Source organism: Ostrinia furnacalis, unplaced genomic scaffold, assembly GCF_004193835.3.
Source record: "Ostrinia furnacalis isolate ACB-3 unplaced genomic scaffold, ASM419383v2 OfSCF7604, whole genome shotgun sequence".
Lineage (NCBI taxonomy): Eukaryota > Metazoa > Arthropoda > Insecta > Lepidoptera > Crambidae > Ostrinia > Ostrinia furnacalis.
The window spans coordinates 724,639-739,444 of NW_021137843.1; the positions used below are offsets into that span (position 1 = coordinate 724,639).

At 36.6% G+C, this 14,806-nt stretch overlaps 1 long non-coding RNA gene across 1 annotated transcript; it reads left to right on the forward strand.

The window, feature by feature from the left end:
* Positions 1-463: 463 nt before the first annotated feature.
* LOC114365592 (uncharacterized) lies at positions 464-1,763 on the forward strand. The gene is made up of 2 exons (XR_003656966.1): positions 464-501; positions 806-1,763. It is a non-coding gene; the product is annotated as an uncharacterized LOC114365592 (long non-coding RNA).
* The last annotated feature ends 13,043 nt before the right edge of the window (positions 1,764-14,806 follow it).

Sequence of the window (14,806 nt, forward strand, 5' to 3'; positions counted from 1 at the left end):
GGTGTCCTTTCTGGTACCTAATGGTGCAAGTAATTTTGAATTGGATGCAGCGGCTGCGCGGCCCGCGCCTCATCACAACGCAGCGGGGCGGAAAATAGTCGCGGGCGCAATGGACTGGCAGATGCAGCTACGGAGTACTAAATCAGTCTTACATAATACGTATTTGGAAGACGTAGCGTGGGCAGGCCTCCTACTAGATGGATCGACGATCTGATAAAGGTCGCGGGAAGAGCCTGGATGCGGGCAGTGCAGGACCGTTCATTGTGGAAAACCTTGGGGACTTGGACGAATAAACCACTGGACGCGTAACGAGTGACGTTTCGTCTTTACCCCGCTAGCACTTACCATGGCTAAATTAGCCATGGTAAATGTTGTCAGGTTGTCACTTTGTCAGTATGACGCCAGCTCTCGAAGAGTAAAAATATCACGAAAAATGGGTAAATGCGCCGTACTTTATTGCAAAAATTATTCCTGTCACACAAGAAATGTTTCTTATCACGCGTAAGTACATTTTAAATCTATTATAGTAGCTATTTTTTCGTAAAATAAATAAAATTTGATATGTAAACAAAATGTGATTACGTCATTTTAAAAAGTACTCATTGTACATGTAAATGCTTAAAACATGTAGCATATTTAATTTGGTTGGATTATAGGTTTCATTCATTCATTCACATCTCATTTTTTATGACGTAAAGGGCTTGAAAAATGTCGATAAGTTTATCGATATACCAAACAAACTGAAACTGAAATTATTCAAATTAATTTTAGATTTTGATAGATTTTTTTGTTTTGATAATTTTAGTCACATGAAACAAAAGATTATGAGATAGACATAGATGGAACATACAAAACAAGCACACCAGTAAATGTAAGTAATAATTACACCTTTTTTGAAATATGTTGTACATCAAAATACTGGTCAAATTTGAATAAAATATTTTTGATGTTGATTGATTTTTTGGCTTTATTTTAGTCACATGAAACAAAAGATGATGAGATCCACACAGATGGAACATACAATTTAAACTTTTCATTGCATCTAAATATTAATAATGTCATCACAAAAATACGCCAAATGACTACAATTATTATTTTTTATTTCATTAACAGGTTTTATTTTCGGTATGCAATACCGAGGTGGAACCTTTTAGATCTGTGTCATCCCCTCACGTTTAGTGAAATACCGGGGTGGTTGGAACTTGATTTGGTCCATCCTGTCATCAACTGTTTTTCAATGGGACGACTTCTGAACATCAGAGAGATCTTGACTGTCAAGATACGTGAATTAGGCCACTGAACTTTTCAAAACAAAACCAACACAGGTGAAATATCTGAGCATCTCCCTTGACAATAAATTGAACTGGGCAAGTCATATCGACAACATGCATAGTGCCTAGCAAACATAGCGGCCATGGGTTGTATGAGAACCACTCTATCGGCATCACTTGACTTCTTTCTGAATCTCAGACATTTAGACCTCATTATTCAGGAGGAAGCACAAGCACCCACTCTAAGACTTAAAGGAAACGATCTATGAAAGCAAAACAAGGAGACAGGATATTCCGCGATTCTGCACAAAACCCTAAAAGAAATACCCCTCATCAACAGGATAGGTACCCTGTGTACACATCTTCGACCAAAGATAATATCCAGCTTACAGCGGAAACGCGAAATTGCTCTGGAATCAATGAAGTTAGGATATACCGACGTCTTCAAAACTGAAATAAGTACTAGGAGGTCTTCTCGAATGACCTAAACATAAGAATATCAACAACATTAGATAAGAATTAAATATTCTCAGATAGTGCATCCGTACTGCAAGCGCTACAAAGCAATACAATTGTCATAATGTTATCAAATTGTGTTTCATGAAATGTATAGAAATAGGCTATTGATGAAACTTTTGTCCGTGACGTGAGACAGATTATAACATTTGTTGAGACCAAAAGCTAGTTAGCAGTCGATCGTAACAGAATATTACTTGTTTATTGCTTTACGAATTTGATAATGATAACACAGCCAAAAAATATTTCACCTACTTACCTACCTATATGAATAATTTGTAATATTATTTGTACCTATGATTTGTACCTATGATTTACCAATGGCATTATAATAAACACGATACAATAATTAATTATAGTCTTTCAATTAAAGGTCGTTAGGTTCATTCATTCATTCATTTACATAACTATCGATAAAAATTTACGATCTTTTCCCAGCACTAAATGTCATTATTTGACAATTGTCAAACCTCTCCCCCCGCAAAAAGTGGTTGATCGTGTTTCCTTAGAAATCTTGTAGGTTTCGTGTCCAGTGGTTTATTCGTCCAAGCCTTGGGGAAGGTCTTTGTCCAGAAGTGGACGTCTTTTGGCTGAAACGTACGAACGAATACGTATTTATGACACTCAGAACTCGATTCAACTCTCAGAATAGGTATTAGGCATCGATACTTAGTTTGTCTTTTAGGCAAAAGCTAGAAAATATTCCAGAGACTGCACGTAACGCGATTAGTACCTAATCTACGATATCGAATAAATAGTACAATGTCTGACAACACTAGTCGTCTTAATCCATCATCGATGGGTACCCTGCCAAGTGACAGAAAGAAGAAAATACCAAGACGTAATTAATATTTATTTATCCTATTTGTCAGGGATTCTAATATTTATGAATACGGAAGTTATTCTCATAAAGGTTTAGTGGCCATCTTATATTAATCATCACTGATCCAAAGCATAATATCCAACTCATTTCACATTTCATCCAACGCGTAAGGAACGTATTAATTCTAATCAGCATCACTTTATCATAATCAAAGATCGATAAGAGCTAGTTTCGCTGGAAAAGCCATGTATATGCTATTAGCAGATTTTCAAAAAATCTTATTAAATAATAACTAAACATAATACCTCAATAAGTGTGAGCTTTCATAGAAAGGATGGTAGATGCCTCAACTAAAAGTTTAATCTCTCTCAACATTTGTCTTATGATTTTAGACTAGTTTCGCGATTAAATAGATCCCTTTTACTACTACATATTCACTGGCTCTTGGCTTTATAAAAGGGCTCGAAAAACAGCATCCAAATACTAGCCAAACCAAATATCAAATATCTATTAGTTAGTCGCAAAATAATAAAATGTCTTGATACTTCTAGCATACTCTACGTCTGCAGTGCGTCCACAATGTGGCGCTCAACATGTTGCCTGCCCAGATGAGCGTACAAACGAATAACAATCGCCAATCAGGAAATAATCTTTGCCTTTTCCAATATGAGCTATCTCCAGATTCTAGAGCTTCTACAATGTGGGTACGTTGCATCGCTCCGTTTGCCCGGGCCGGTGATCAAACGCAGTGACTGCGCAAAACTAACCAGGAAGATTGAACTTCCTTTTCCATATTACTTAGAAAATTGATTCTGCTGCAACATAGTCCTGAGAAGTTTTAAAACCTGATTAACTTCCAAAGTAATTTCTTATCGAACTCTCAGCAAAAATATTATTTGAACTAATACTTGAAATCCTTGGTCTTTAGCTTTATTCAGTTTATTTCGTGTTAACGAACACTATTAATTTGATTCTGACATTTCTAGCACGTCAATTTGTCAACCCATCTCTCCTCTTTCTCTAAAAAAAACCTTCAATCTTCGTTATTCTTCAATTTCATTATATTTACCCACAAAATGATTGAGTCCACGCGACATGCTAGTAATTACTCAGCAAACATGCGAAGCGATGACCTATAAATAATCAATTTACCAGCCAATTATAACCACGATCCTGCGTCTTTTGTGAGCCGTGATTTATGAACACATTCATGGAAGCAAGTAAAATTCTATTTAGTTAGCTAGAAATTGAACCTCGATTGTATGTAACTAATACTCGATCCAAATATTATAGAACCATTCTAATAGAAATCTATTATAACCGTGAAAATTGGAAAAATACGCTTGCGAATGTACTCATACCAAAAATCTATCATGCTGTTCTAGGCGAACATTTAAACCTCAATAATAAAGATTTAAAAATCATTAAATCCTGTCCGAAACATGAAACTATATTCCGTGTTCTTTTTTGACGTGGTAAATGTAACTGCAACGAAAGTCAATTAATTTTCCAATTTAACCACAATCTATAAAAAGCGTGCGCGTTCATATCTGATTTCCACCATCCTAATAGTTACTTTGTTAAAGTACAGTGGCTAAACCGAAACTCAAATGGAATGATAAATTTTAAAAAGTCCTCAGTCAAAGCTATCAGATAGCCAGCTGGAATTTGTGGCAGAAATTAAACCGCAGCTTCGACCCAAAGTGTGAAAATTCCGGGAAATGCTGAATGCCCCCAGGAAAAGCCACCAAAATCTGTTCTGTTAAAAATTGAATGGATTGCCGAATTGGAATTGTGAAGCTAGCAGATACATTTTTAGTAACTGTAAGTTAATAACCCGATTTTTATTTTTTGTGGCTTGTTGGACAAAGCCACAATATAACAACCACGATCTATTTTCTTTTTTCTTTCTGCTTCACCATACCATGTCATATTGTCCTGTGGGTAGTAAGTACCTACTATTTTATCCTACTTTTAGTACTTTCTGTTTGTTTAATGTGTGTTTCTGTTATGCAAATAAACGTTTTATTTATCTATCTATCTAGTAAAAACTAGATGTACTTACCTACGTAAATTTTACTAGTTTAAAATAGCTAGCAAAATTATCATAAAACACTATTGCAGCTAGATTTTAATCATAATATTGTAGCCATAAAGTCATTTTCAACTATTCAAGCGGCTTCAACCAGCGGCAGCACTACTCTACAAACTGCCTGAACCACGCATCTACTCCTTTTAAAACCATTACGGCTTTAGCTAAACGATTTAGAGCAATTATAGTGTGGTAGTCATTTTCATTTCGCGCGCGCGGCGCTGAAGCGATTGATTCGAACGGCTGCGACCGGCGGCCAGCGGCACTAGCCCGCCGGAAAATTGGACTATCATGCGGCTTGCGGATATTTTTAACTGCCGTTTGTAGATTCTTATAGCGCTTTGTGCTACGTTATTTAATTTTGTGACACATTCCCATATACATTCCATGATACTGAAGAAAAAATATTCCCCACGACACTACTGGTAGTGTGGTTTGGTGGTGCGGTGGGTCAGAAGGGAAATTTTATTGGGTGGAAGAAAGGTATTTGAGGAGTCTTTGTATTTTTTAAATATTTATTTCATACGTTATTTAATTTTGTGACACATTCCCATATACATTCCATGATACTGAAGAAAAAATATTCCCCACGACACTACTGGTAGTGTGGTTTAGTAGTGCGGTGGGTCAGAAGGGAAATTTTATTGGGTGGAAGAAAGGTATTTGAGGAGTCTTTGTATTTTTTATTATTACAAGCTTTATATTGACTTCACTTGTTAGTATGTGTGGGACAAATCTTGCAACTGAATTTAAGACCACTTCTCCTCAACCGATTGAGCTAAAATTTGGTATACTTATGTAAGTACGATGACAATGCAATGTTATGGTACCATTGAGCTGGTCTGATGATGGAGTCAGGAGGTGGCCATAGGAACTCCTAAACGAAACGGCGGAATCGCATCGAGTTTGGGATCGTTGGATTTGTCTTTTCGAGCAGTTTAGTGCTAGATGATGTCCAGGGTCCTGATGATGGATTAGGGAGGTGGCCATAGGAACTCCTAAACGAAACGGCAGAAACTCATCGAGTTTAGATTCGTTGGATTTGTCTTTTCGAGCAGTTTAGTGCTAGATGATGTCCAGGGTCCTGATGATGGAGTCAGGAGGTGGCCATAGGAACTCCTAAACGAAACGGCGGAATCGCATCGAGTTTGGGATCGTTGGATTTGTCTTTTCGAGCAATTTAGTGCTAGATGATGTCCAGGGTCCTGATGATGGATTAGGGAGGTGGCCACAGGAACTCCTAAACGAAACGGCGGAATCGCATCGAGTTTGGGATCGTTGGTTTGTCTTTTCGAGCAGTTTAAACGGCAGAAACTCACCGAGTTTGGGTTCATTGGATTTTTCTTTTCGAGCAGTTTAGTGCTAGATGATGTCCAGGGTCCTGATGATGGAGTCAGGAGGTGGCCATAGGAACTCCTAAACGAAACGGTGGAATCTTATCGAGTTTGGGTTCGTTGGATTCGACTTCTCGAGCATTTTGGTGCTAAATAATGACCCAGAGATTGAGATACAACTAAAAAGTGTAAAATAAAATTATAATAAAAAAAACTTTTTTAAAAACAAGCTTTATCCTGAAATGCAGTTGTACTAAAACAAAAAAAAAATAATTGTTTGCTTGGTTCAAAGAATTTCGAAAGCTTGTAGCGCAAACAGAAAAAAAGAGGGAAAAATTCCATGCGCGATACAAGCTTTCGAAATTCTTTGAACCAAGCAAACAATTATTTTTTTTTTGTTTTAGTACAACTGCATTTCAGGATAAAGCTTGTTTTTAAAAAAGTTTTTTTTATTATAATTTTATTTTACACTTTTTAGTTGTATCTCAATCTCTGGGTCATTATTTAGCACCAAAATGCTCGAGAAGTCGAATCCAACGAACCCAAACTCGATAAGATTCCACCGTTTCGTTTAGGAGTTCCTATGGCCACCTCCTGACTCCATCATCAGGACCCTGGACATCATCTAGCACTAAACTGCTCGAAAAGANTGAATACTTTATGAGAAAAAAAATTAATTATATTTCATTATAACACATAAACATGCGTTTTGTACATTCAGTCGCTGAAAGTATGAATGTATGAAATAAATATTTAAAAATTACTTATAATAAAAAAAACTTTTTTAAAAACAAGCTTTATCCTGAAATGCAGTTGTACTAAAACAAAAAAAAAATAATTGTTTGCTTGGTTCAAAGAATTTCGAAAGCTTGTAGCGCAAACAGAAAAAAAGAGGGAAAAATTCCATGCGCGATACAAGCTTTCGAAATTCTTTGAACCAAGCAAACAATTATTTTTTTTTTGTTTTAGTACAACTGCATTTCAGGATAAAGCTTGTTTTTAAAAAAGTTTTTTTTATTATAAGTAATTTTTAAATATTTATTTCATACATTCATACTTTCAGCGACTGAATGTACAAAACGCATGTTTATGTGTTATAATGAAATATAATTAATTTTTTTTCTCATAAAGTATTCATGCGAAATATCTCGTCCACCAAAGCACAGTCAAAATCATAACGGGTGATGCGTGAAACGCGTGCGCGACATCTGTTACGATGAGAACCGCGCGCTCATACTGTACCCAATTAATGATGATGACATAATATTATAACAATAAATATGGAAAATTACTATTGACATATTTTATAGGTCTTTAGTGTTTCACTTTTAAGAAAACACAACTTAATAAGAAATATAAATGGGCTGACCTTACTATTTAACTATACTATAGTAGTTATAGGTTTAATCCCGGGAGGATAGTCTGTTATACTAGTTACAGTATTTTATTTATGAATCTATCCGTTATTGTGGTACCATTGAAAGCTTTACGACGCTCTCTTTAAGACACTTCCACTATTCGTTCGTTCGTTCGTTTCATCCGAAAGACGTCCACTGCTGGACAAAGGCCTCCCCCAAGGATTTCCACATAAACCGGTCCTGCGCCGCTCGCATCCAGGCACCTCCCGCGACCTTCACCAGATCCTCGGTCCATCTAGTGGGCGGCATCAGCGGCCATCAGCTCTACGAGCTATGTGTCCCGCCCACTGCCGCTTGATTTTAGCGATTCTGCGGACTATGTCAGTCACTCTGGTTCTCTTGCGGATCTCCTCATAAAACAACACTCTCACCTCTCTCTCATCTCTCCTCATAAAACTTCCACTATAAAACAAAACAAACAAGACAAATGAATGTGTCAGCAGAAGTCATTTACCTCCAATAAAGATTAGCCAGCGTATTCCACAATTCCACATGCGTTTCACTCAGGGCTGCGGGCGCGTCTAGTTAATGTCAATCAAATAAAAATTCCGCGCGCGCTGTGTCAACCCTGAGGCGGGGTAATTCGTCAAGTCGCAGGGCTGCGGCAACATCAGCTAATCTTCCTCAGGGGTAAGCGATAAATAAATATGTGTGAAGAAGTTGTTCTGTTATATGGCATAATATAATTGTAAACTTACGTCATAGTGTGCTATTGGTATTCTGTGAGTGTCAAGGTTCTTCAACACTAAATACATATTTATATTGACCTGCCAAATTGGATCAGCAACGTCAAACATCTTTATTATTACCTAATTAATAATCAAATCCTGACTAAAACCTATATTAGTGTCTAAAATAGCGGCACTTTACTTTGAAGTAGCGACTTTGCTACGAAAACCAGCTTTTGAACAAACATTCCTTACCTAAACTTCTTACGATGTAGAGTTAAGTTAGTTTTCAGGAGTCGAGAGTTCTATCGAATTTTCGTATCGAACAATTTACCTACTTATTTACTGGAAAAAAATACTATGATATTGATTACTCTTATCTCTTATTTTTACTTAAACCAGCATTTATAGATCAGTTAGTTATGTGCAAACTTTGTAGAACCTAGGTTGAAAATAATATTTCCCCAACTAAGAGTCCACTTATCAAAACTTTCTACCTCAACACTAGAAAATGGTGACAAATCATAAGTAGAGGACACATAGACCGAAAGGAAATCTAATATCAACGTAACACACTGTACAATTTCCAATAAGTAATCAAATCTTAACTCAAATCAGCAGGCAAACTTCAACCCGGTTCATTTTCCTGGCTGATCGGGTCCACAATTAATCCCTGATCCCGTCGCTAATCCGTCGCGCCGATTTATTACCTCCTCGACTTTATGGCCCGGGCAAACATATCAGGCGCTAAACCGACCAGGGCCGGGCTAGGACTATTGAAACGTAGCCGCGGTCGAATGTCCAATATTAGGACAATAACTTGCGACTTCGTTTCAATGGCCCCGGAGGACACCGTCGGGTTTTAGTGGTCCCACATAACCCACTGACTGACTGCCTCCATCAGCCAGTGCGTATGCGCAAAGCGTTTCCCGACGCAAAAAAGCGCTATTAAAACGTAAATGGCACGTAGATGTGACCTTAAATTGTTAGGCTATCGCGCTTATTTCAGAGTTACTAACTTTAGTACGTCAAAAGGATATAAAACAAAGCTTGAAGCATTATCCTTAATTTGCCAACACATTTGTGACAAAAATAAAAAATAAAATATCTTTTGCGATTTCTGATATTAAAAATCATAAGACACACACATAGTACGACACTTGCACTTTGCAACGACTAGAGAGAATGACGTGTGCACGTTATAATTGTTTAATGTGGTTAATGTCTCACTTTTTGCGGCAACACCGAATCCGGCCCCGGCAGGACCACCTTATTGTTTCACGGCTGGGAGACGGGCCAATTTGTCTATCCGGTTTCTGTCACCCTTTTTATCTGGCCCGAAATGATGTACTGCCCGAAGACAACTTCCGCGCGGTGCGTACTCTGGGATACATTTTATTTGAGATTGTCTTTTGTTTATCTTCCTCTGTCGGCGGCGAATTTGCTGTTAAAAAAGGTTTAGGTCCCCAAAGTCCAAACATACGTAAATCTGTTGGCTCTGAGGGTAATGTAAAAGCAACGAAAGTTGTTTGGGCTAAATACTGTTTAAAAATTACACCGTCTGTGCGAGGATAAATAAGAAAATAATAATTTATAGGTTTCTGACCAATACACCAAAACCAAAAGTGTGTAAGGATCTGTTATGAGTAAGTGTCGAAAGTATCAATTTCGTGGAAAGTCTACTTGACACTTTTGTTTCATAAAACGCGCTCAAGCAAAGAAACTCATCTTGTCCAAGGTTCCAAAGCAACATCGCAGACATTTTAGCCCCGCGTAATAATCGCTTCCACTGTGGTGCACTGTGCATCACATCTGCAGCCAGCAATGGCCCGGGTCCAATGGTGCGTGGCTGAACTACGTAGCGGCAAATTGTAGCGCGCAAACTCGATATACATAAACACTTTTTGATAATAAATAAAATGAAGTACTCGTAGGTACTCGTAATTTTTCAAATGCGTGATGTGTTTATGACTGGAAAGAAAAGCCATTTTTCTATGTTTTTTTGTATAGAAACAAGAATTGGTATAATGTAGAGATGTAGGTACCTTAAAATAAGTTGCAAGATTTGCCTACACCAGACATGTGAAATTAAATAAAAGCTTGTAAAAAGAAGTAAAATAGTCGAACTTAATTCTATGCAGATGTAACATAATATTGTACATACAAATAATCATAAATTTTATAACAACCATAATATGTCACCATAGTATTAACAGTCCAAACAATTTGGTACATTAACCAATTCCATTTTTACATTAAACTGGAAACCACAGAACCGTTTAAGTCGCGTGACTACACCGCATTCATAGATAGATAATATGAGTACCGACGACGGTACATCATGCTGAATGCTATAGAACCTTATGTAGTAGAGCTAAATGCTATTTTTCAACAAAAATATAGAGCCTGATACGGCCTCCTGTACAAAGAGTAATATTAAATATTAATTGAAAATCATTGTGTGGTCGCGAACATAATCGCACACAGTTGCAATAAAGGCTTTTTTCGCCGAAAGCTTTTCAGCTTTCGGCCAGTGTGCAGTGATACGAAACAATGTTGTAAATATAAATCTCTTGCCTGATTAATTTTACCTAATTTATGTAAGTAGGTATGAAATGAATTCAATTTCGACTCCAAATTCTTCTTTCAGAATATTTGAGTAGGTATCTTCCTATAATAATTTATGTCTTGAGCATAAGATACAGGTGTAGATAAGTTTTGTGGGTTTTGAGGTGTGATCAATACAGGTCATTAGTCAGATTATGTTGTAGGTTAGTTTTCATCCAACTTGTGGTGTATTTTTTCATTATTGGATACTATCTGTTCATATACGTTCTGATCGTGCTCAGACCTGATCTGAGGTGGAATTGTGTAAAGCAATCGTAATCATTTGACAGTTCATAACGTACGATTATTCTGTCAAACGCTTTGTTTAACTGACTTTATCGTACGTTATGAACTGTCAAATGATTACGATTGCTTTACACAATTCCACCACTGATCTGTTCCTAAAATATTCGCGATCGACGAAACCCTGAATCTATTAAGTAATTCATTCTCCAAAGTATTTGACGGCTAATGTAACCGTGAAATATTCGGCGACAGACTATTACTCTTCCAGGGCGGGATCTAAATGTTTTTCAGCCGCCCCTCCCCATGAAAACAGATTCATTTAAGGTAAGTGTCATTACGACCAAAAATATCGCGAAAAAACATTTTTTTAACTGCAAACGTCCAAGAAACAACGAGGGTAACAATTTTAAAGATCTCCTAGTCGCTGTCTGCGATAAAAAGGACCCTCGTCGGATGTAAAAGAAATATTTCATTTTCTCGAGAAATTTACTGATGCCTACAAATATTTTGCCCGGGTGAAACGTCATAGATTTTGTAATAGAATTTTTGGAATGTTGTGTGCATGACTTTGTACGAACGGGTAACAGGATTTTAGCTTTATCTTATCATTCAAAGGTTTCTCTTAAATCTCATTTGGGTTTACTGTTACGGTGATTTAGGTGATATCTATTTTAGACAGCTGAAATAAACCGTCCTTCTTCGATTTGTGAGTGATCTCTAGTTTGTTTTTAATGTTAGCTTTTAAGACATTAAGGTACCTACCTAAGTAGGTACTTTTTTTTAACTGCTATTTTGCTACCAGAATCAATGTTTTTTGTTTTAATTGGATGTTAAGTAATTATTAGGTTACTATTATTGAGTTTTGAGAGTAGGGTAGTAGATCATACTAAATACACAATGCAATTCATAGCTAAATATAGATCTTAAACAATTCCTTTTACTTGGGTAAAATATATTTACTTCGATATAAATCCGAGTATAGCATTCAAGGCTATAAGTTGTACTTTGTTACGTTCATAGCAAAGTCACAGTGACGATAAATTCAGCTGCGATTTTAGCGGCAGGAGATTTGTTTTTGCGTCGCGACGGTTCAGGATTTCGGCAGATACGCAGATAATATCTTATTAAAATAAACCAAGTAATTGTAGTAATCTAAACGAAGTATCAAACACAGCCTTTGTTGAAACACTGATAAGAAATTGCTAGATTAAGTTGTTGTTTCTAATACCTAATTAATTACTTACCACAGGTGGTTTTTCTCACGGTTTTGGGATCTCGGTGGGGTGTTCGTCAAAATTATAAATAAATATTTCATTTAGTGACAGTAATCAAAGAAATGGTTTATCTTTAATTACTCTTACTACTCTGTAATCTGGAATCCTTTTAAATGTTTATCTTAAACAGTGATAAAAACTTAATATAGAGCCATTCAGACAACGTAACATTTCATATCGGATCGCTTCATTACATCACCATTTTACTTATACTAAAATAACTTCATAAGCACCTAGGACATTATAGGTACCTAACATGTCTCAGAAACCTACCATATCATCTACAGGATCAAATATTATGTCTACGAATGGAATTCCAATACTTTAACTTAGTGAACAAATCTGGTTTCTAACTCAGAATTTATTTTTAGAAGGGCACTCGCACAAAAAACTGAATCTAATAATGACAGTCTAGGACTAACATACTCGCCTTTAATTAATATTGAAGGCCTTTGCCACAGTGTAGATTGACGCAGAATCTTTATTCCATTCCATCAATCGGAAAACCAGAACTTAAGATCAGCGGACAAATAATATTGGATGTCTGTGAGAAAGAGTAACTCTACATTTTTTTACGACCGTTGTTTACTTCAAATAATCCTCCAACTGTGGCTAATACCACCGGCTCCGGGATAAAACTGGGTAGGTAAAACCAGTATATAGAAAAAATCTGCCATAGTTGAGAGGTTAGAAGAATTAGAAGATATAAGATTTTAATTAGAAGATAGGCCTACGACAGTCTTCTTCTTCTCTTTTCTTCCTACAGACATCCACTGCTGGACAAACACCTCCACCAATGATTTTTACAACGAGCGGGACTGGCGCTGTGTACCTAATGTGTTTACACATTTTCATTTGAATTGTCAAAATTGTTAAAGAAAAGGTCTAATTCTTAATTAATCAGCTATATTGTGGTAGTGTTCCTAACGAAGAATTCGAGGCTTGCGAAAGTCCCATAACTCCGGCGCCTACACAATGTGGGGCAAGCGCCCGCGCAGCCTAACACTCGGCGATTTATCTGCCCGATCGATTGCCAATACACTGTTTAAACTTGGTGTTAGACTATAGCTCAGCTATTATGGCAAACTTACACTGTCTAAACATCTACTTGGAAGATTGCGAAGGAGAACGCGTAATAGGTCTTATGTCTTTCATCTATGAACGCAGAGCGATGTGCTAATTGTTCTAAATAGTGGCTTTAAACAACATTAGATAACGACTTGTGAAATTAGGAATAAGACCATAAACAAAGATTGACAAGCCACAAGGGGAGAAATCAAATTTATTTGGTGATAACCGGTGAAGACTGCACTAGCTATCACTCAATAAAAAGATCATATTATCAGACACTAGCAAATCAATTCAAGTTCAATATAAATTCGCTTAATTGAAAAAAAATTAGGGATAAAATAGCAAAAATAAGCACTCGTTTTTCATGAGTAGTTCAATTAATTAAATAATTGTATTTTGAGAAAACTCTCAAGAAAATGTTTCAAGAAAGATGCTAAAAATAGAATTTGCGTAAGATCGCTTGCAGATTTATCTGCGACCTCACAGCATCCACCTTGATTGATGGACCGCCCGATACGATTCCTCGCGATATGTAACTTTGTCCAAGGATATTGCATAGAGCTGTTATCACCTTTTCCTTATTGATTCCTATTAAACTTTACAATAATACGTTTTTTTTTAATATAACTTGTACAATAATTAATAGGTATCTTTGTTAACCATTATGAAGCGTGAATATTTTAACAAATTATTTGTCGTGTTCCCATTTCCTCAGATATTGAGATAATTGACATTTATTAAATGCGGCGGTATACCTACCCTACATCCTAATAGTTACGTAACTTACTTTTTCATAATAAAATCTTTACTTGAATTTAACTTTAAACACTTAAATAATCTTATTTCCGTCGAAACGTTAAAGTATCACTGGCATAATAATTCACTTTTTTATATCTCAAAAATACCCAAGTCATACGAACTAACAGCCGAAGTTTCTTTTACAAATTTTCTTGAAATGTGATAATAATTGGTTTGGCACTTAAGACCATGACTTTAAAGCATCCGCATTTAAAATAATGACACCGCCTAGGACGGTGTATCAATGTAAAAACACACCTTCCGAAGTAGCTACGTTATTTACTGGCCTTACCAAAACTGTATGAAGATTTTTAAGCAAGATAATACCGGTTCCGGGATCAGGAAACTTTTTAAATACGAGTACCTACCTGGAATTTTATTACTTACCACCAGTGTAATTCACAAAAAAACTGTTTCCGAGCAAATGTTACTCGTATACAGATAATAATAGAGATAAACGTTGTCAAAGTGAAATTATATCTTTAATAAGCGGCCGCCCGCGACTTTCGTATGCGTGGATCCCGTTTTTCCTCCTTAGGGGTGGAGTTTCGTATTATCCTTTCTTAGCGGATGCCTACGTCATAACATCAACCTGCATGCCAAATTTCATCCCGGTCCGTCCAGTGGTTTAGGCTGTGCGTTGATAGATCACTATGTCAGTCAGTCAGTCAGTCACCTTTGAGTTATA